The 23,923-nt window shown below is 42.3% G+C and overlaps 1 long non-coding RNA gene across 1 annotated transcript in view; it reads right to left on the bottom strand.

Moving 5' to 3' along the window:
* Positions 1–19,367, bottom strand: part of LOC136297037 (uncharacterized) — a 38,104-nt gene extending 18,737 nt beyond the window's left edge. The window contains exons 1-2 of the long non-coding RNA XR_010723066.1: positions 18,834–19,367; positions 360–501 (exon numbers count right to left, since the gene is read on the bottom strand). This is a non-coding gene — a long non-coding RNA (uncharacterized lncRNA). The remainder of the gene's footprint in view (positions 1–359; positions 502–18,833) is intronic.
* Between the last annotated feature and the right edge of the window lie 4,556 nt (positions 19,368–23,923).

Raw genomic sequence — 23,923 nt, 5'->3', positions numbered from 1 at the left:
TGCTGTTAAAGCCAGACAAAGTTAGCCGGGGAAATCCACATTACTCAGACAAACAGCAAGGTTGCTTTGGGTCTCTCTCAGATCTAGGAATCTAGACTAAAAATAATCTATCCTCTGCACAACTGTGGTTAAATTACTGTTAGGAAAGATCAGGAAGAGAACATTCTTAGCATTCTAAGCATGTTTACTCTGACTCTCTGAATACAGAAATCTGAGTGAATTCTTTTCTGGAGGCCAAACTCCAGTCAGCCTAGGAAAATATAGGATTCCCCAGACCTAATACTGCCTGGTTAGCAGAACAGTGCCTGAGTCACAGGCCTACCCATGTATTTGGAAAGTTAATATTTAACAGTTCTGACCTCATTTACCAGGACAGCCTGTGTTTCTTCAACCCATCAGGGAGAAAATCAACTGGCTTCATTGGAAGACACAGTGTAATGATGAGCCCACTGTGTTCACAAAATTCCCCCAGGTTCCCTTTGGCTGTGTTTCCATCCAGACCTTAAAAAAAAGCCAGGAAGAGGATAAGCTTTAAATGTTAAAGAGAACATATACTCAGCTGTCCAAGACATGCCCACTAACAAAACAGTACCGCTAGTAAGTTACTTTAGACCTGAGAAAAATTATATTATGTCTCAATCATTTTTTGCTTGTTAAATGAGACAACGGTATATATCAAATGATTTTTTAAAGATAGTGTGTTACCTATAGAATTTTGAACATGCATGTGACCAGTGTGAACTAAACATTACTGTATCTTCAAGAGAAGGAAAATGAGCATATTGGACAGATAATTTGAAGCGCACATTGGCAGATATTTTCTTGTCCACATATTCACTTCCATTGGATGTTTTGGGTTTTTTTCATAAGGGTCTCAACAAAATTACTTATGTTTTTCTTGAACAAATACGATATTTAAAAAGCCATTTCTTCACAAAACTGTCCAAATCTAATTGTAGTCTCAGATTTACTAAAACAAAACAAAACAAAAAAATCCACAGTATGAAGCCAACCTTTCCTAACTGGTATAACCAGCTTAAAAAAAAAATTCTTTCCCATTTCTCTCTTGCCTATATATAAAAAAGGGTAAATACTGACAGACACTGTTAAAATGTATCCCTTCCTTCTGTGGTTCTAAACATGTCTGAAAAGGAGTCTGACATAGATCTTTACTTATCTCCTGAATGGGGATTAAAAGGACATATGGCCCATTTTACCATCAACTGTGAACTTCTGACCCCTTACTGCTTTTTCCTAACTATAACCTTCGCTTTCTTTTGTTTTTTTTTTTTTTCCATTAGATATTGTCAGGTATGACTCTGAAAAAATTCTGCAGTCCCTAAAGTTTCAGATTTTAAATGCAACACATTATAAAGGCAAATCATTTGCAGTGAAATATGCATCAAAGTTTAATCAACACAAACGAACTTACCAAATTATTCCCATCAAATTCGGTGGGACTGCCTGACTAAGGACTTACCATTCTGACACAAACACATTTAAGCAATGATGTCTTTAGATAATCTGTTATACAAGGAGTGGAACTAAGTGACATCTAAAGAGTTTTTCATAGTACACAAAATAAAAATCAGCCAAACAGTCCAAAAGCAAAGATTACAAAATGAGTTCAAGAGCAAAAAGGGAGACTGTAAGCTGCTGAAAGTGAGTTCTGAAAGTGCCAGGAGATTGCTGTCCTTTGAAGAATTATGATTTGGTTTACTGTGTTTCCTCTGTTAGTTCACGGATAATTCTCTTTGGTGTGATGGTAGGATGACATCAAGCCTGTACCTGAGTGATGATCCATGCAGAGTTGCCTGCACTAACAGGCCAGTCTCTGTGAGAAGCTTTGGCACCACAAAGCCTCAGCAGCCCAAGTCTAGCAAAGGCCAAACCTCCTGTCTACCTGCCAAAACGTTCCAACCAAGCAGTAAGGTACTGCCCGTCTCCCCTGCAGTGTGGTACCAACTGGCACCTGGGAGGAGCCCAAAAGAGGAACATGCTGAACACGGTAAGCAAAAGCCAAGGGAAAACAGAAGATTCTTCATCTTTTGAAGCCCCCAATAGTATGATTTTCAGCAAGGCTACATGAAAGAAAGTTATTGTTACTCTGCCAAAGCCAAAGGCAGAGTTTGTGGGTATGCAAAGAGCTGAGGTCCAGCAGAACAATCAGGCCTGCAGCACAGGTATTCTTATTGACACATGAAGCTGCACTAAGCAGTTAAGCTCTTCTTACATTCAGAAATACAATTGTGTATTTCAGCTTTACAACAGACAGACTATAGACTCCAGACCAAAATTCCCCATGCTACAAACTTCATCAGGAAAATCTCCTCTGGCAACATAGTGAGACGACCAATCTTAGCGCAGTGACTGCTACTACACAGCAGAATAAAGGTCTGTGGATACATAGCCCTCAGTTTATTTGGTTCAGCTGTGCTCAATTTGTCAACTGTTCAAAGAAAAGATGACACCCCAGCACACACAGCATACAAACAAGGCTACCCTTGAATGACTTACGAATTTTGTTTATAGATTTCAGAATGCACGAGGCACTCAACCCTCTCACTATTTTCATACAAGATTGATCTTTTTATCGTGTCTCAACTGTTTTTGTGTGTGATTCTACCATGCACACAGACCTATATTTATGGAGACAACATTTGCCTATGGTTATTTAACATATTGTGACAGAAGCCAATGTTCTAATCCAGTGGGAATTTACTAGCGGACACTTTTGAAGAATAACATGGTGCCACAGTCTCAAGAGGTTCATAAAGTATTTGTGGAGCAAATCAACCTTCTGAAGAGCAAAGGGCAAAAGCATTACAAATGCACACTTGAGACTCCTGTTCTAATGCTGTGGTTTAAAGTGCTGAGGGCGTTCCTGCACTTAGGAGATTACTTTTGCTCTCTTCACCCTAGATACCTCCAAGGTAAACTCTCTCTGCCACTGGTTGATTTGTTTTATATTAAAGGAGGTGAGAGCAAAGGGTATGGGAAGGAACAAAACATTTCTCCTGAAAAGCGAGCAAATCCCCTAAAACCCCGGGAAAGCTACAAAATGAGTGTCTCAGATTCTCCTAACCCACTCCAACTCGGTGACTCATGCTCATTTGCTCTCACACGGCTTTGCTGGCAGAGGCATTAAAGCAATTTGCCTTATTTTCAATGCCTGTCACACCCGGGCAGTTGCTGATCAGAGAGATACCACTCCTGCCAAAGGGCTGGGTGCTGAATGCATCCAGTTGTGCTCCAGGGTAAAGGCGGAGGGAAGCTGTTCCATAAAGTGGTAACAACCTGCTGCTTTTCAGATGAAGACTTGTAGGGAAGGTGCAAACATTGAAAGCATCAGATGTGGACACCTGCTCCCCCATCTCCTCTACTACTGACAAAGACGGAGTGTTTCTGACTAGATTTATCCTTTGTTAAAAACAGTGGCAATACAGAAATAACTTGGGGGAAGGGAAACTGTAGCCATAGTCCAACGGACTTGGAGTGAAATAACGCCATTTTTTAATGACTAACAGGAGTATTTATCATTATATAGAAATAAAAAGCAAATAGAAAATAAGGTTCCAAACTGCATGCTAACTATTCAAGTAATTTTTGTAATACGCAGCAAAATACTGCAGTATTTTGAAGTTTAAAAAAAAGGGGGGGGGGGGGAGTGCACATTCCCTTCCTCAACAGTGCTTTTTTTTCCTGTCTGGGTTCACCCAGGATACTGAAGCAAATGGCTCTAATCCAGTATGGCAATTCCTATGTCTCATTCAGCACGGCCTCTTCTTCTCTTTGATTACAGGGGACATACAAATACATTACACAGTTACATAGCCTCTGCAGTGAGACAAAGGCTCCTCACTGGTTTTACAAAGTACGGTTTGTGTGTAGTAAATGATATCCCTCTGCAAAAGGAAAGCATTCCATTCCTTTCTCCACAGCTCAGAGCGTGGGTGGACTGCTCAGTGAGCACAAGTCGGCCTTTTTCTTGCATGTTTCCCATTGACCAGAAAGAAGGGGAAAATCCAGCATTTGCAGTTAGAACAGGTGGAGATTCCTGTGCCAAACCCCCGGGAGAGAGAAACACGAGGGAAGGGAAGAAGACAGTGTTCTCTCCTCAGGGGACAAGGGACAGGTCAGAAATCTTTGCTGCCTGGCCTGCAGAGCAGCGCTGCTCGCCCTCCCTCCCCTGCTCAGTGGGAGCTGCACAAGCCTCGGGGCCGTGCAGCGGGGAGGGAGGCCCCGCCCGTTCCCCTGCAGGGAGGAGGCGCACACACGCTGTACCCCTCGGGGAAAGGGGCACACACAGCGTTCCCCGCAGGGGGAAGGGGCACACACGCTGTAGCCCTCGGGGGAAGGGGCACACACAGCGCAGGGGGAAGGGGCACACACGCTGTAGCCCTCGGGGGAAGGGGCACACACAGCGCAGGGGGAAGGGGCACACACGCTGTAGCCCTCGGGGGAAGGGGCACACACGCTGTAGCCCTCGGGGGAAGGGGCACACACGCTGTAGCCCTCGGGGGAAGGGGCACACACGCTGTAGCCCTCGGGGGAAGGGGCACACACGCTGTAGCCCTCGGGGGAAGGGGCACACACGCAGGCCCCCGGGCCGGGCCCGGCGCTCGCGTGTCGGGGCGGCCCAGCCCCCGCCTGTCTATAAATAGCGCGGCGCGGGCGGGCCCGCCGGGGCACGCGAGGACAGCGGCGGCTGCCGCTTAAACGGGCAACGCCGGCCGGGCCCGCCCGCGCCGCCGCCGCCCGCTCGGGACCAGCGGGGCCCCGCCTCCCCCGCGTCCCCCTGCCCTGGGTGTCCACCGGAGCCCTGACTGCTCCTCCGCTGGGTCCTCCCGCTCTGTGGCTTTAGCATCACATTCCAGGCGATCCTCGAGATTGAGCCTAGTAAACAAGGATATGCCGGATATCAAAATCAGCCACATTTCGCATACTCCCTTATTTTTAGCAGCAGGAAATGTAAAAGAGAACGTATCTGAAGACCAAGAAGCAAAGGTTTCTGAGGTTTAACCTTTCCTACACCAGTACTTCTGCCTAAACTTGCCTAGCGTTGGTCCTGACTGACAGAATACCCCTTGCAGTAAGGTACATACACGAAGAGTGGAAATTTCCATTTCATGGGGGGACGATTTTGTCAGGAAGAAAGTAGCTGAAGAGAGAGCCTGTCCCTCTTACATGATTCTCACTGTAATTTAAAAGGCTGAGATAACCCAAACAATGACCTTCAAAGCCTCTCTACTTCTGCTAAGATCAGAAAGACATTACCCTGTATCTTCTGAATGCAAAACACGTGCTCTAACCAAGGTAAAAACCTTACCAGACAGGACTTTGATCTTATCGGGCCCTACCTGCACAACAGCAAGCATCCAGAGCATTTGTAATGTCTGAATCTGCAGTTCAGCAATAGTTTCACCAGGTCACTGAGAGCTGGAATCCATATTCCATGAAAGGGACTATAGAGTTATACTTGGCTGTGCACCTCACTTACCAGGAAACTACATTAATTGCTGATTTCCACCTCTCCCTCACTCTCAACAAGCCACAAAACTTGGTACACTACATTCAATCTTTAGGGCTTAAACAGAAATTACTGGCTTGGCCCTCTGCCTGGCTGAATTAAGTCAACCTTGAACTCTGCAAGATGACTACATTTCTAATGTAGTCAGCAACATTTGTCTTAGGTCCCTAAGTCCTCACTTTATAGCCTGGACACAGCACTTTGACACAAGCTGCTGACTACTCTCCTTGCTACTCACTCAAGCCCAATTGTGTAGAAGCTAAAATAAGAACAGAATGAACTCCACATGCCCACCAGCTGGAAATCTGTCTCTTGCATCAGGATTGCTTGGCTATTTTACACTTAGCAGGATTATTGCTAGCATTCTGAGAAACCAACTTAATGGCAACAGCAATAAAACTCCCATTCAACTTTTTCTGTAGCAATTATGCTACCTTTTACTCCATTTTCTTACTGCTATCATCATGCTTGTCACAAATGGAAATCTGAACTTGCCTGTTTTGAATCATCTGAAGGGAACAGACCCAATTCTATACCAACAGCTCTTCCTCTGTACATCCACCTCCTTGGCCACACAGAAATACACACATACTCTCACTTTTTATGGGTTTGGGATTATTTCTCACATTGAAATTTGTATGCAGGAAGAAATAATCACATATACAGTTAAATAATGCTACCTTTTGTGTCTTACATCATGCAGTTACAATAAGGATACACACCAATACACAGTTTACAACTGCTACTGTAATTATTGCCATCTCACAGCCTTTTAAGCGCTTAGCTGGCCAGCTACACTGCATGGTAGCACGATCACATGAGATTTACCAATACCATGATTTTTCTACAGACTAAACTCTTCATCCGCTAAGTGTTAAAGCACGTTTCAGAACTAGAGGCTAATGTGAGGTTCTACCCCCTACCCCTACTTGCCAGAATACCCTCATGGCAGACAATATATTTTGGTAATTTTATTTATGGCATGTGATTTTCTGGCAAGTTATGGTATATTTACCAGATATGGTATATCAACCAGACCTGGAACTAATATCTTTGATTTTCCAGTCTTCTATGCCATACACACGGCCATAGACACATGAGCTGGAATGCTCTGTTACCGGTTTTTTAATGAATCTGCACCTTTGCACCACTGTGAAGTGAAACCCCACAGGGCTGGGATGGTGGAAGTACAGAAGCTAATTTATTTACAGCTCTGCAAACAAGAAGAGAATTATAGTGTGATCTCTCTGGATTAATACACACTTAATTTGGAAGTTTTCAAAAATGTTGGTTTTTTTATTAAAAAACAAGCTGTAAAAAACAGCTTGCTCTGGCCAACAATCTTTAAGAGGCCTTTGCCAAGTTAAGAACAATGCTTCATCAAAACATGGTATTGTGCAAAGCATGTAAACATATGCCATAAAGGTTCTGCTGTTATTCTTTCCAGCCACAGACTACTCTTGTTTTCATAAAGATGTTTCACGAGGAACATCTAATTCAACAAACACGATTCTTTTGGTTTTGAAATTACATGCGTACCTTTCAGAGGCATCACCGAAGTTTAATCTCCAGCATGCTGAATGCAATGCACCACAGTTCCCAGAGTGGAAATTTATATGCAGTTAAATTACATATTCATGGTGAACCTAACAGCAAACAGACAGACTGCTGAGAAAGGAAGTCTCAACCAAGTCAAAAACCAAAACAATCTACTTAGCCCAAACAAATACAGAGATAAACTAACTTTCCCACTTGGGGATAACACATATTTTGATTACTAAACTTTAGTCACATGTGTAGGAACATGCAATGGTAACAGAAAAAGAGGGGGAAGATCTCTAAAAGAGAAGGAAAACAAAAGACAATAACAGGACAGCGAGGAGGTGTTATGACTGGCAAAAAAGCATTCAGCATTTCTAAGAATAGGAATATTTTTCAACAAACAGATAATAACAAAGTTAATAGGAACAGTGGAAGAAAACTTTGAATGGGATGTCTACAGGAAAAAAACTGAAAAAGCTGAGGCAATTTAGTGAGAAAAAAAGATGTGTGTATATCATATATAAATAAATAAATGAGCTGCATGAGCTATTTGGAGTCTGTTAAACTGTTAAACTGAAAATGGCTGACATGGAACTATAATCTAGGAGAGAATTTAATTTCTTATAGTATTATGGAATGTGCACAATATTCTTTGTTCTTCAGCTTTTTGGTATGTATAAGTAGCAGCTTGTACTGCAGTAACACCAAGCTCAAAAGTTTCTCTGCCTAACAGGGCTCAGTTCTCATGGCCTGCAATCATGTGGCAGCAGGGTTAGAGGTGGTGCTGTGACCCTGCTGTTGTAGGTGAGGCTGTGGAGGTCGGGATGAAAAACCCAACATTTGGCAGAATGTTCTTTAGTTTTAGGTTGTGCAGTTTTGGATAAGCAAGCATTGGCTGTGCAGACCACCTCTGATCCAGCTGGAAGCTGCAAAAGTTTGTACTTGATTTAGCAGCCTCCAACTCGGCATCCAAAATAAAAAGTCCAAAAGGACTGGAAAGTTTTGAAATAGTTGAGATTAATGGCTTGCCAAAGGCCACACGGGAGATCTGGCATCTTACTGGCTTTACTCAGAAAAACAAACATGGCACGTATGAACTTCAGTGGGACTTCATTATTCCAGTGGCACATTTCCTAGATTCAAGTAACACAACAGACAAGATATGTCTATGAGCAAACTTTCATGCTTTTCAAAACGTTCCTTAAGAAGGAAATAATTTTGACCATTCTGAAAACATAACCTGTGAGACACTAAGATGTTGCTGAATGCAAGAGTTTTGAAAATTTAACTTCTGCAATTTTGGACCCAAGCAGTCTGTTAGTCTTCCAGTGTTAAGGTAATTTATAATGGAGGAATTAAAACAGGAATTGACTACCTAAAACTAGAATTGTAACAGCTTACACCCAATTCAGGAGGGTTGGCTGCTCTGTCCTGAACTGCACCAAAGCAGCAAGCAAGCGATAGTGATAGAGTCTGCAGCGAGGATGGGCACAGCACAACCTCCAGCAGCTACCAACTGGAACTGGAACACACTCCCATGGAAGTAGCTGGGCAGAACAAGTTATAAAGAAACATCTGTCTGTATTAACACACTGCCTGGCTAAATAACCACGGGCTAGGAAGGAATCGCTGTTTGCAATACAGGAAACCTCACATCAACATAATTCATACTTGTGCCCCAAAACTTAACCCTAAAGAAAAGTAAAATGTCACTTGGACGTATTGTAAATGCTTGGAAGACATTTTTGCCATGAACACTAATTTCCAGCTTCCAAAGATGAGATATGTCATTAGGGTTATGCATAGCAGAGGTTAAGCCACTAGAAAGTTATCTAGTTGCTAAATTTAAATTAGTTTTGAACTGTTTTAAATGCAACTTTTTGTTTCCAGTCTTGTTCCTCCAAAGTCTGAATTAAGTCTTATTAAATATACCTCCAGTCTTGTTTAGGACTTGGGACAAAGTGAAATCAAGGAGAAATAGAAGGTAACACAAGTTCAAGCAGTTTAAATAACACAAGCAGAAGGTAACACAAGTTCACAGGAATCCCTAGGGGATCTGTAGCACAAAATACATTTAAGAGATCCAAGACTTGAATATTATTTACTTTTGCACAGCACAGGGACATTGCACAGACTGATAATACTGAGGGAAAAGAATTCCCATATCAAGTCCAAACCAGTACATGTCCTATTAGGAAAACACTTCAGAGTTGTGGGTAAACCCTGAATCATAGACATTAAACTACATATTTTGCTTAGGCAAAGAGATCAGACAGACACAGTATGACACCCTTACTAAGTATTTCTTCATCAGTTCATATTACAGCAGCTGACAAACAAATGCATAACACCTAATCAGGGTTTCTGCATGTCCTGTGCCATGAAACCCTTGGAGGAGTATGTAGATTAACCAGTGTTATTTTTTTTTGTAATATGCCATTTCTTTCCCACAAGCTCCGTATCCCACAGGGGTTAAATGGTACAGTAACAGAGTTAAAATAGATGCAGGAAAGAACATAAAACTTAAAAATAGATGAGGAATCCAGGAGGCAAAGATACAGGAAGAGGTCTTCGATACAGGCTGCAACAAGCAGATGAGGGGCTTTGAAAAAAAACCACAAAATTTGAAATAATTTCCCTCATTTAAGTCAGTGTGGGTTTGCCAGTGCTGTTTTACTGAGGCAGCACTTCATGCAGAGAGAGAAAACTTGGATTTGATCATGAAGTGAATGAAAAACCAGTGTAGTAGGAGACAGTGACAAACATTTCACTGTTTATGTGGAGTGCAAAGTCTGGTGGCCCTTGAAGGACAGAGATTGGCTTCAAGTCCGCCTTTATGGAAGCAAGTCTGATAGCTTTAACATGAAAGTATTACAACAAGATATGCTTTTGTTATGCAGGGACACGACACACTACCCCACCCACTCACCACCCAGCCTTGTGTTTCTAAGGAAAAGCAAGGCTGGAAGAAACCTCCCTGGGTCTGAAACTATGAAAGCTATTAATTCACAAATCTTTAGCCTTGATGCAGCAGTGCAGCAGACTGTTTCAAGTAGTAAGTACAGTGCATGCTTAAACACAAAGACTAACTACACAGCTGAGTTTGTATGTATTTTACGGTGACATTCTTGAGGTTCTTTAACCTACAACATACAAGTAACTGAACTTAAAAAACCAACAGTGTAACCAGTTGGTTACACTGTAGCAGCAGTTCCTCAAACACCTATTAGCAGGTGTTGACAGTTCTGAAAGGAAGGCTGTTGAGCAGTTATGCTGGGAAATAAACATTGCCTAATCCTGAAGAGTAACCACAAGAACAGAAAAACAAGTGTTACTGCAACTAGTGTCTGCCTCCCACAGCACTGATCCCTGACTACTGAAATAAAAAGATTGAAAGTCACCTGAGGATCTAACTGATATTTAAATAACTTTGTTCTATCTATATAGTCTGCAGTTCATAAGTCTGGTAACCACTTCCAGCTCATCACTCTCCACCACTCCAGAAAGTCTGGCTACTAGCAAAACAAAATATGCTGTCTTTCAAAAACTTTCTGGTATGTGTATTTACAAGTAATATGGGTAAGATCTTAGAGTAAAGTACAAATAATTGCTTATTCTCATGTTTGGCTTCATGAGCCTCGTAGACACAAACATGTGGCCCAAAATGGACAGCAGCTAGAATCTATTTGGAAAATTCTGATGAAGATCATGGAATTTTGAAATCTTTTCTCAGAGGAAACCACCAAGTCTCATACTACTTAGCATCCTTTACCATTATTATGTTATGCTGGAGGATAAACAGTTTGGCTTGAAGAGGAATGGAGAGGATCAGAAATCAACAAAATTTCTCTTTTCCCTGGTTATTAGTTTGTCTTGTCACTTTCAAAGTGCTGAACAATCTTGAGAGTCATCCTCCTTGGGAAGAGAACACTTAAGTGTGAGGCATCCAGAAAGGAACACACCTGCCATATGTAGATGAAGATCAGTGAACCCCACGCAGTGATTTGTAGAAACACTGGACATAGAGCTCATGAGTGACATGGCCTCAGAATATTTCCGCTTGAAACTCCCAACTAGAAATAAACAGCAAATGTAACAAGGGAGACTCCCAGAAATTCCTTTCTACCTGAGTATTATGCAAGCTCTTCAGAGGTTAAGATTTGCTTACCCTCAAACCACAGAGTGAGATGGTAAGCCTGAGATTCACCAGCAGATCTAGCTCTTGGCAGTAGGAAAGAAAACATGGCATGGGTTGAGCAGCTCTTCTTTCATTTATGCCTCTACATTTCAGATTGCGGAGAAGGATCACATCCCCAATCCTACAACAATTTAAATCCCAAGCACCTTCTGGCCAAACAAATGTCTATGGGCATGCAATCCCTCCCAAGTTTTCAGGGGTCAGATTCACTAAACCCACCATTGTGTTGTAGTGTCTGGAATGGAAGAAGGAACACACACAGAATGCTGTACCCCTCTACTCCTACAAACAGCAGCAGCCTCACACTGCCAGTTTAGCCCTTACTAGGAGGGAACAATTTCCACTCATTGGAAACTGTGCTCATGCACAGATGAGATGCAGCACCACGCTTACAACCAACTCGCACACTTCCACCATTCAGCACACAAAAATTGTCCAGTGGTGAGAATGATCCTCCATAATGAGACCAGCCCGTGGGAGAAAAAGCAATGTGAAATAACCCTGAGCTGTAGGTTCAAATTTCAGCCAAGAGTAAAACTGAAGCAAATGGCAGGAATTATATGTTTGCTATGAGGCACGAAGCCAGAGCGAGAAGAATTGCCTCTATTCAGTGTCTCAGCTTTAGAAACCAGGAGTGGATAAACAATTAGACAATGAGTTTGGGGTACAGTTTCACTGCACTGAGTCAGAAGTGGTGGGGATGTAAAGACTAGTACTCTTGGAGAACCCACACTTGCACGAGGATGAGCACCATTAGTGCTGATCCATGAGAAACAAAGAAACCTGGCAGAGATTGAAAAGCACTCCTTCTCTAAGCCATGGATACCATTTACTTCAAACAACCAGGAATGCCTGCTACAATTCTCCAGTGCCAGCATTAGACAAAACTGTATGGAGTAGTAAACACAGGGAAAACATATTCCAAAGCCTTTTGATAGGCTTTGGGGTAGGGGTGAGGGTGGCCAAAGAAGATTTCTGTACTTTAAGGCCTTGGCAAGCACAGTCTTCATCCAGGCTTGACTACAATTGTGACTGCCTACTTTATTCATCAGTTTCAGTAGACACTGGCCTTCCTCCAGGTACTGATGGGGATTTTTAAGCAGTTTGTATTTCCAGCAATACCCCTCGTATGCCTCCAGCAGCCATCCTGGGCCTCTGCAACAGCACTGCCAGCTGAGTACTCCTTTTTTATCAAAATTCCAGGACTTTGGCCAAAGCTTTTAGTTGCTCCTTAAAGAAATTCTCAGCTTCAGGTCTCACACCTACAACAGTGCACACTATAAAAGATAACATTCCTTAAAGTTGAAGTTTGCAGCACCTCTAGGTTATATTTTATTCTCCAGTAATGGGAAAACACTTGTGTAGGTATCATCTACCTCACGTCACCGCTCCCTGAAGAACAAGCTGTGGTTTGAAGCTCCACTGTACCAGCAGACAACTGGCAATAATGGATATCCACTGCATGATTTAATCCACTTTCCAGTTACTAAAGTCAGCCCACTTCTTTTCACTGGCTGAGTGTCCTTAAACCTAGATACAGATATTCATCTATAGCCCAGAGCCTACTGCTGCTTGCTGAGCAGTGCTCACAGGATTTCACACAAGATTAAAAAATTTCATAAATTTGTTCTGTGACTGGCAATAGGAGATGGCGGAGAAGAATGCAAATACTTTATACAATTAATTCAGTGTTACATGGAGTCAGAGCCATGCATCTGAACATCTGATTCAATTACAGACTTGAAACCAAGAATGTGAAACCCATTCAGCCTGTCTTGTATCCCTCATTGGGTATTTGCAACCTACTGCTATCTGCTCAGGGGACAGGAGGAAAAAGGACAGACCACACATCCATTAAACACTGCAATATTCAAACAATAATCTCCCAAATCCTTCACTTTGTGTGCCATTTTCTGCTCCTTAGCTCTTGGCTCTGCTCTGTTCCAGGTACTCTCAGGTATTCATTCACTTTTTTACTCCTTCCCTTGCTGAAGTGCCCCTCTGCTGGCTAGTCCCCTGTCATCTGACTGCCAGTCACACCTGCTCCTGGTGAAGAATGTCACAGATGACAAGAGCACAACTCCTTATGACCAAGTGGCCTGAAGGCATTGCACAAAGCTGCTGTACTGACTGGCAGCCCCTCTCACAACATCTCATCCTCCTCTCTTGTCTCACTGAATGTGGCATTTGTCAGATCCTGATAAGAATTGCTTGTTCTCACCTGTAGCACAAGGAACAAAATGCATCACAACCCATAGGTACAAAGTTGATCAGAAATCATAGTTCTTGTTTTTATTATTTCTCTGAAGTATGAATCCTACAAAGAATGTGTAAAAGTAAGAATCATTCCCTGTAACTCTCTATTAGTCTAGAATAGAATCTATTTCTGAAAATAACTGACAACTTGAGGGTTGAATCTCAGTAGAAGTCCCAAGATATTATGTCAAAAGGGAAGGTAAATAATTACTTTGATTAAAAAAAAAAAAATTACCCTATATACAAAAAGGAAAAAAAGGCCCAATTATGTAGGTTGTCCTCCCAGCCTTCCTAAAGGGCAAGGAATGGAGGACCCCAGACTCAAAGGCTCTGCATTTATATATGTCTTATTACAGAAGCAAGGACTCAATGGGCTGTCCCTATTGAATTTCAGTTTCTAGCAAACATATTCAAAACCAGCTCAAAAGCATGCAACAATCCACATGATTTAGCACAGGAACGCAGCAAGCTTTTACCTAAAGATAGCAAGTTTTGTCCCACACCACTCACTTCTTTATTCATTTCAACGTTTTAATGTTGGTTTCCTAAAATATTATGGGGGGGTTGTCATGGCAACGGGCACAACAAACAAGTCCTCTTCTGCTGCCCTGAGATATGATCCTTTTCCCCTCACTGATGGATACCAGCTAAATTAGGTAACGGGCAGAAGGTTGATAAAAATCAAAGACATTTGTTTTGACCTTTCCAAGCCCCTGACTCACCCGCTCCTCTCACTGCAGGTAAGCCAAGCACCAGATGCTCTCCCTCCTCTCTTAGCCAAAAGCCCTGCTCTGAAAGGAGCAAGCCTTCTTCCACTCCAGCACTCACACAACCAACCTTCTTCACTTGCCTCCATGGAAAACTAAACCTCTTCTTCGTGCTTCTCCACATCCAGCTCTTTAGGAGACAGATGTTTTCCACTACCTTCTTTCCTGTCTGTCTCAGCCTCTCCTAGCACCTGCTGAACTGGGAAACATCTGTGTCTCCTGCTTATTTTAACGGCAAGATCTGTAGCAGATGGGACTTTCCCCTAGCCCACAGCTACTACCAGCACTGCACTGCCTCCAACACCAGAAGTCCCAGGCTTCCTGGAGGATAAAAGCCCTTGAAGAACTTTTCTGCAGAACCTGAAATCTCTGTTATCAGAGAATTAAACAGGGAGTCTTAGTTGTGGATAATCCATAAAACAGATGCAATAGAATGCTAAAACTCCACTGTGCTAATTGTTCCTCATCTGTCTCTGACCCACAGTCCTGGGGTTTGCATCAGCTTGCTGGAAAGGTGCACTTCTGCAAATACTTAATCAGACCTAATTTAAATAGAGTTATGGTGGAAGAGCAAGAGGGGTGTTAAAAAGAAATTGGAGAATTAAAGAAAGGTGACATGGTGAGACTACTCTAGCAGGAAACGAGAGAGATGAGATTCTTCTAGCAGTTTCCCCACCTAATACAAAACTGTAGGACTTCCCTATTCTTAATATTGCACAAACTATTTACAGGAAGTATTCCTACAAGGTAAATGCAGTCTTCACTTAAACAAAATTTACAGTCGAGCTTTCACAGCCTTCCCTCTCTTGATTATCTGAGCATCTTTATTTACTACATGGAACATGCAATTAACAGTGTGATGATTTATTGCTCAAATCCTCTCTGAGACATCCTCTATAGGCTTTGTCTGTAATTGTGCCATTTACTTCCTACAGTGCATTACATCTCTGGAAATGTACAGGAACAGTGTGTGTGCAGAACACAATGGGCACTTTGTACAGCAGAGCTAATCCTCTGGGTTACAAGCAGTGAGCTCCAGGGTTGGAAAAGGCCCCCCTGGAACCCTGTATCCTTGCCCCATGGTTCACTCAGATTAAGAATGCTTTTTGTGTTTTTAATTACGTCATTCACTACTTGCATAAAGTCTTTCTAGTAATCTCAACAAAAGATGGTGCATAGTCCATAACATATACGATGTATCTCCTGAACACAGCTTTGAGAAATTCAGAGAGCGTTTCCAACCCTAGGATAGTGTTTGGACTAAGAATCTCAAAGTGACTCTTTGCTGCTGCTATTGTCTTTTACATACTTAGCCTTCTCCTCCCCTGCCCCCTTGGTTTCCTTGTGTTTTCTCCCTATTTGAATTTTACTTGCCTTAATTTTTCTTATTAAACATTTCTGTTCTCTGGATGCTCTCTATTTGAGCTGTACCCATGCAGTACAGCACCAGCAGCTCTTCCCCCTGCCTGTGTGAGGAACTCTAAGGTCCTACTTCAGAACAATACTGTTGATTTTGGTGGACCTTAAGGACACAATTAGGCAGCCCTTACTGAATACAGCTCTTTTCAAACCAGGGACACTGGCTGGAGCACAGCTTCAAGGAAAAAGCCAGACCTGAGAGGTAAAAAGGCCTACTGGTGGCAGGCAGAAGAGCTGGAAAGCAGAGTCCCAACTAAGGTGAGCACCTGGTGGACTCCTTCCTGCCCAAAGGTAACCACAACTCACCTGCCCTTTCACTAAGGGTCAGCTGCTGTTAACTGCCTCATAGTGTTTGTTGCTTCCTCATCTGCAGGTTTCTCACCTGGGGAATCCCATAGCCCAAAGAAAATCTGTTGTTTAGAGATGAGCTATAGAGAAAACACTACCTTTGTGCAGCTACTTTGAAATACACAGGCATCTTCTTCACTTCCGTAGGTTCTGTGAGCTCCAGCTAGAGGCTGTGTGCTCTGACTCACAGTCCTGTAATGTACACATTAACACTTTGCACCCAAACAGTGGCATCAAGTGTATTATTTAAAATTTCCACCATATAATCAGTAAAGCATTTCCATATGTTATTAAGTATCATCACATTCCATCTAAACTGCCTGCATGGGATTATTTCTGAAAGGTATTGCAAGTTAAGCATTGAAACACAATGAAAATAAAATTTACCTTACTTATTAAATGAAGGTTTATAATTTACAAACAAGTGCTGTCATGGCACTGTGCTGATTACTGCAACAAGTAATTAAGCCTGCATCCTTATTTTGTCCGCACAAGATTTCTGTTGCAAGCCTCAGCCTTCATAGTATAGCTGAAAAACCAGACAGTTATGGGAGAAGGACACAAACATGTCCGAAGTGACTGAATGAGATTACATAATGATGTTACTCCTCTTATTCTGAGACACAGCATGGCAGTTCTGCACTATGGAATAAATGCACTGTTATCAGAAAGGCCCAGTTGGTTCCCCAAAAAGCATCCCACTCACTGAAGATGTTCATTATGACTTTTTTAATATCTAGGTTTCTTGGGAAATGCATGACATCATGTCCCTCACTCACTGTGCTTTGTTCAGCACTTGTGCTATGCAAAATCATGAAAAACTGTTAAACAGTCAGCCTTACCCCGTGGCGTTTTGCTGTCACCACTTTGGGACAAGCAGTCCCTTGTTCTGGGCTGTTGTTGACCACAGTCATGGCTCAGATGAGCCCTGACGTGCTCAGCTGGACAGAAGAGCACTGGCAGCTGTGGGACAAACACACGCAATTAGCCAGCACCTGCCATGCACAGCACTCACAAGCCTCATTCACAACATTAAGCTGTCCCCTGATAGATAAGGAGGCTACCAAAGACAGAGTAACTACACTGAGGAGAACACTACAAATCAGACAAGCAACTGTTGCATTGCCTGAATATTATTAGTGAAGCACAGTAGACCCCAGAAATTAAATGTAATGTTACTAAGGGGAAATCTCCTGTTCCTCCCAGGTACAGGCAGGACCAACTGCAGAGATGCTGTGGCTTCTGCTGCAGGTGTTTGGCAGGGGGAAGGCAAAAGAGGGTTTGAGAAGAGCTACTCACAGATTGCACCAAAAAGATAAGGTGGTTACTATTATACAGACCACTAAAACCTTTCACTCCTTCCATCTCCAGCAGCGATCCTAAGTTCATTGTCCACTTGAAGTATACAGGCAAGGCTTTGTCCTAAACCCAAATGACTACCAGCATGTAATGTACACTGCTGAATGTCACTGAACTCATCTTCTTACTGAACAAGCTTTTATTTTTTTTTTTTTAATACACAAACCATCAAAAAGGAAATGAATCTTCTCAGGCAGGCAATGAATATTCCCACTGCAGAATGCGTTGAACCATGTAACTGCACAGAACACAAACCCACTGCCTAGCAGACCTAGCCAGACCACATTTTCCACTACATTTTTATTTTGAAAACAGCTGAATGCACAAAACAAAAGTCAGTTTCATTCCCCAAGTAAATAATCTGGGCTAAGAGTAAATCAACCAGTGCACTTGGAAAACTATCAGTCTGTATTCTAAACACATTCCAGTCAGTGCTATTTGAGCCCTTCTATGTTTGTTCTCTTTGAATCCGAGTGAATACATTTGAGTAAATGTTGAAAAAATAAATGTGGACTTAGTTAGCTGTTCAGAAGACTTACCATTCACCGGAATCAAAGTAAATTCTGGATTACATAATTACTCTGAAGCAATATAAAAAGATGCACTGGAAATCCATCCTGTCAGTGCTGTCCTGTGGCAGTTATATTCGGGAAATGGAACTACTGTATGAATTGGGAAACTAACCAAAAAACAAATGGCAAATTTTCAGTCACCTGACTGCAAACCATCTTCATACCTAGAATTCCCCAAGATAATGTGTGAATAGTGCTAACCAGTTTGTTATATATCCACAGGCAGCTCAACAATACGCAAACAGTTCTGTAGGCAGATGAATTGAAGAAAAACTATTTCCTAGGCTAATCAGCATGGGATAATTTATGCCCCAAAAGGGGAAAATTGTGCTGCAGCTTCCTATCACAGACAGGGACCTGTCCTCTAGACACTTACCTCTTTCCAAAGGACATCTATGACATCACTTGTTTTTATCTCTTGAGCTCACGCAAGATGAAAATGTATTAAGTAGAAAATGGACATGGAATTGAGTGAGCCTGGCTTCCGTGACAAAAAAATCCACAATAACCAACCAACCAACCAACTAGGAGGAAGTAGGATCATGCAAAGGAGACCCCAGTAATTTGGCTCTGGATTTCTATGTTATTCCTAGAGCAAAATTTATGTGGTGACTGCACTGGTTCCTCTATAGTTTAATGAGATTCAGAGTTTCTGTCCTTTAATTCAAAAACACGTGCTTTAATAGTTGATGCTAAGTCTGAAGTGTTGCAAGCAAGGTACCTTTGATTTCAGTCATACAAAAACCAGGATTGTACGCTAAGGACTCTGAAGATTTACAAAAACTACAGTAACAATCTCACCAGTCATTAAACGAATGAGAGGAAGAAGTTTTAGGGCTCACCTTTACTGAACATAGCCATTTGCACCAAGAAGCTCTTCCGTAAATCTGAGTTTGCAGAAAGATGGCCCATTCTCCTCCTCAAACATGGGATGATCAGCCTGGATGACAAATGCTGGAGATTTAGGATAACTCCTAGGGAAAATCATTACTGTGAAAAATTACTCCTGATCCTAAAAAGCCTATTTAAGTCTGAGCTAGTGAAATAATTACTGATATGGTAAGCCTTTCCTGAAGGACATTAGGTGATTTCAATGTCTACAGTCTGTGGATCAGCATGCAAGTCATAGAATCACAGAATCATCTAGGCTGGAAAAGATCTTTAAGATCATCCTGTCCAATCTGTAACCCAGCACTGTCAAGCCCACCATTTAATCATGTCCCTAAGTGCCACATCAACACATCTTTTAAATTCCTCTAGAGGTGGTGATTTAAACACTTCCCTGGGCAGCCTGTTCCGATGTCTAATAACCCTTTCAGTGAAGAAATTTTCCCTAATATCCAGCCTGAACCTCCCCTAGTGCAACTTAAGGCCATTTCCTCTTGGCCTTTCGCTTGTTATTTGGGAGGCTGACACCTGGCTACACCTTCCTTTCAAGGAATTGTAGAGGGCAATAAAGTCACCTGTGAGCATCTTTCTCCCCAGGTGGGAAACTAAATACTCCCAGCTCCCTCAGCTGCTCCTCGTCAGACTTGTGCTCCAGAGTCTTTCCCAGCTCTGCTGCCCTCCGGACTCACCCAAGCACCTCAAAGTCCTTTCTGTAGCAAGGGGCCCAAAACTGCATACAATATTCAAGGTGCAGCAGTGCAGCCTCACGAGTGCTGAGTGAAGGGCACTGCACACTGCACTCAGGTAATGCGTTCTAGGAAAGAAATATTTCCAGAGCTCAGAGAGAATTACTCTCACATAGCTCAATGTCTCACAAAAGGCCTGCCTCAGAACAAGTTTTCAGGTAGTAAACTAAACTACTCTTAGCTTAAAAAGAAGAAACCACTGCCAGAATTTACAAAACTGATGCCAAAGGTCTCCAAAATTACACTAAAGGAGCCCAGTTTTCAAAATGTTTTTGAGCCCAGGGCCCTCAGAAATGGAGAGCACTGATATGGTTTTGCAGGGACATACTGGACAATGGAGAAACTTGTGGGCCAGCTCTCAGAGCACCAGCTGGTACAGCTCATGCTTCTGTGCCATAATATGACATGTCCAACTTTCCTCCTTCGCCTGGCTTTCCTGGAAATATCTTTAAGTTTCTGCACAGCACTTAGTCATATGTGTGATCATTTCTGTACTTCATTCTACAAGCTGAGCTTTTTTTTGTAGTTTGATGAGATATTTCTGCAACTGTGCTCTGCTATAGAGATATGATCTATCTTCTGCATCAGGAACTGACTCAGGAGAGGAGAACATCCTGTCATGTTAAATGATGTCACCATCACCCAGCTCCCAAAAAAACGCCAAGAGAGCTCTCTGAGGTCTGTCTGCATATGACACATAGCATCCAAATTGCGTGTCTAGCACGTAACCCGTTTATTGGCATAAACTGTGCTGGTAAAAAGTATTTGCTTTTAGTGTGTCAGCAAAATCTGCCCTGTGCCTGAGCATTTCTGAAAATGCAAGGATCAGATGCTCAACCAAAACACAAAGGTATCCCAGTTCTCATTTTACAAGACAGTCACTTGGTTGGACTTGAGAGTGAGTGCCTTTTTCTAGTTTATATTTCCTTCACACATGGATTAAGTCTGGGCATCTATGAATTATTATGGGGTAACTCATCCTGTCTCCATCAAAGTATCTGGATTTTAGGCATTGGTAAGGCTGGTACTCAGGTGTCAGTATTTGGGTCTCAGGGTTATTGTAAAGATGAAGTCATAACACTGTCATGAAAGATGCCAGCACAGTGGGCCAGATGCAGGTCTTGTGCTGATAGTGGATATAGTGCAAACATGGGCAGTAAACAAGACAAGGAGAGAAGAGCAAATCACTGCTTCATGAACAGTTTCTGTTCATAAGGAATCATACAAACACTGCATTTAAGAGACTACACGTGTTAAATACATAGGAGACAATGAATGACAGAGTTTACAGTAATAAGGCAGTGAAGCAGTGTGTACTCACAGATGAGAAAGGCTGGCTTAGCTTCTCAGGCCCTGTTTCTGGGAGCAGGATTATCTGCTGCCTAAATCTCCTTTGCAAAGGAGGCAATAAAAGTTCTTGCTGCAGAAGAACTGACAGCGGTTCCAAAAAAACCCCCAAAAATCGACACACACAAATCTCTCGTTGCTGCCAAGAAAATCCACAGCAGAGCAGGAGTCACCAGAAGCTGTGGGTTGGCACAGGTGAAACAGAGCACCAGGACACTGCCCAGAGGAGGCAGAACAAAGAAAAGGGACTGTTTTTCATAGAGAGGATACAGCAGTAGGAAATTAAGTCCCACAACAGGTGCTCCCTAACTCTCCCCACAGTGGGATGAGGGAGAGAACTGGAAAAGCAAAAGTGAGAAAACTTGTGTGTCAAGATAAAGACAGTTTAATCAGGAAAAGGGGAAAGAAACCAAACCAAACCAAACAGAAAAACAAGTGATACAAATGCAATCACTTAACACCAGCTACACCAATACCCAGCCAGTTCCCAAGCAACGGGAACTCCTGGAAAACTCAGCCCAGCTTCATTGCTGAGTATGATGTTGCAGAGTATGGAACGTGCCTTTGGTCACCTGGGGTCAGCTGTTCTGGCTGTGTCCCCTCCCAGCCTCCTCACTGCAGGGGCAGAGTGAGCAGTGGAGAAAGCCTGGCCAGTGGGTGGGCTCTCCTCAGCAGTAGCTAAAATATCTGTGTGATATCAGCACTGCTTGGTGACAAATCCAAAGCACAGCACTGCACAGCTGCTGTGAAGAAAATTAACCCCATCTCAGGCAAACCCAACACAGGGACCCACTCACACCCAGTTAAAGTTGACTGAACCTTGTCAACAGCCATTTTCCCATATTCAGCCTCCAGCTGCACTTGAGTAATGGTTTCCAGAGGAGTGCAATTCAGGCTTGGATGCCTCACTCTCTTTAATGAATCAGTAAGAGACAGATTCACTCATAATACATGAAACTCACGGAGCTGGCTTACACAGAAGGCTGTGTGGATGGATGGACAGACCACACACCTGGGCTAGTGACCTAGATGCAGACTAAAGACAGGAATAACAGGAAGTTTTGCTGCACAAAGGCCAGTGAAGCTGAAATCTGTGGTGATATATCTTTGAAAAAAGGATACACACTTAAAAACTCCATGTTCCTGCCACAGACACGGGTAACACTCTTGGACACACTGAAAACTCTGCTGGATTTGGTTTTTGCAGGGCACTCCTACCGTGGGGAACAAATTTTGCAGAGGTGGGATCTCCTAGACCCATCTACATTCAGACTCTTGAAATGGGTCAAAGTCTCCCAGTTCAGTAGACATTTTGGATTAACAGTTTATTTATCGCCTTCAGCGACAATCTTCAGGGAAACCAAATATACAGGTCACATGAGCCTGCTGAAAACCAGTTACTTTTACCTTACATATCACAAGTTACAGGCTCATATAGACACAGTAACACATGGACTTGCCCATGTTTTCAGCAACCTCACAACTCTCTAACAGGAGCAATCTAGTCTTTGAGCCACCTAGTTCAGTGTCATTCAATCTCTGACTCTCTCTCTTTAGCTGACCTTTGAACCAAGCAGCAACAAAACAGATTTCTCTCCTTCCATATCCTATCTTTCCTCCACCAGCAGTATGCTTACACTCTCCTTAAAAGTAAAACGCTAAGCAGAGGTGTTTTTATGTATAATTTGTAGCTACTTTGCTAAGATCTCATCAGCCTCATCACATAATCACTGCTCTTGAATCTCTCACCTTTATGTCCAGATTAAGATTACAAATAATGTTTTGCCATGGAAAGCAGCCATTTTCTTACTCATGGAGGTTCCACTGGCATGCACAGCTACCCAGAAACACACAGTATTTCACCACCTCATAATGCCGTCTGAAAGAATTTATCTTATTCTTTGCAGTGGCTCAATTGAGGCAGAAGAAAAATTGACAGAACTCCCTATTCCAAATTCAGTTTGCAGTCTCACACAAACGTACCAACTGCCCAACAGCAACTCACCAATTGTATCCAGTTCTCATCAATTGTACCCAAACATCGTATCTTTTTTTAACGATTCTGAAAATTTAAAATGCTGATTTTTGAGCATTAACTACTCAGTAGGCTTAACATATAACTCATCTGACATTATAATATCTGCTTCAGAAAGCATATTGCAAAAATATCCAGCATTTTTTGCAATATTTTTCAGTGCTGTTTTCACCTGTGAGTCATTGCTGACTTGCAAGCATGAACATGAATGAATGTTATGCAACTTTTACTCAATAAGCTACTGGATCAATTCACTCATCTGAGCACTTCCTGATGACATGTTGGTATTTTCTGTGCTTTTGAATGAAAAGAAGCTTAGCAAAAGTGACAACATGCAACATTCACACATTGCAAAAAGCACGGAGAAGATAAGAAACAGAAATAATAAATGGGTAAATCATAAAAGACCAAAACCAACACCTAAACAAGTTAAACCGAGCTCAAAGTAATGATTCTGTGGATCAAATCCAGTGGAAGTGATTATGCTCAACACATGGCTTCTAACTTCATCACTTTCTGCTTCATAGCTGGCAAAACCTGACAGAAGTCTGGTTACAGAGCGCAAATAGAGGAAGTAATAATTTTATGTTTTACCTTCCCATGTTTGCTGTACCTTAACTTGAACATTCTCCTTTTCTTTGGTAATCTTTATTCAACTTGATGTTGCATTTAAAAGAAGTTATTCTCTCTTTCTGACCATATTCCTCACAAATACATAGCAGGCACAGAACTTCATGTCATCCTTTCAAGTCCTACAATCTTCTTATGGCAGGAAATTTGCAATTCCCAATATTCTTAAGTTTTTACATCAACAGTTAGAAGGCCCTTTACTGGTGCAGCTACTGACTTATGACTCCCTATCTCAGAACCACTGGCCATCAAACATAACTCCTTCACCTGGAAGTTTTTTCATAGT

This window comes from Chamaea fasciata, unplaced genomic scaffold, assembly GCF_029207755.1.
Source record: "Chamaea fasciata isolate MVZ Bird 193981 ecotype frontalis unplaced genomic scaffold, bChaFas1.0.hap1 SCAF_14, whole genome shotgun sequence".
In the NCBI taxonomy this organism is placed as follows: Eukaryota; Metazoa; Chordata; class Aves; order Passeriformes; family Sylviidae; genus Chamaea; species Chamaea fasciata.
This window is presented reverse-complemented; position numbering and strand designations above follow the sequence as displayed.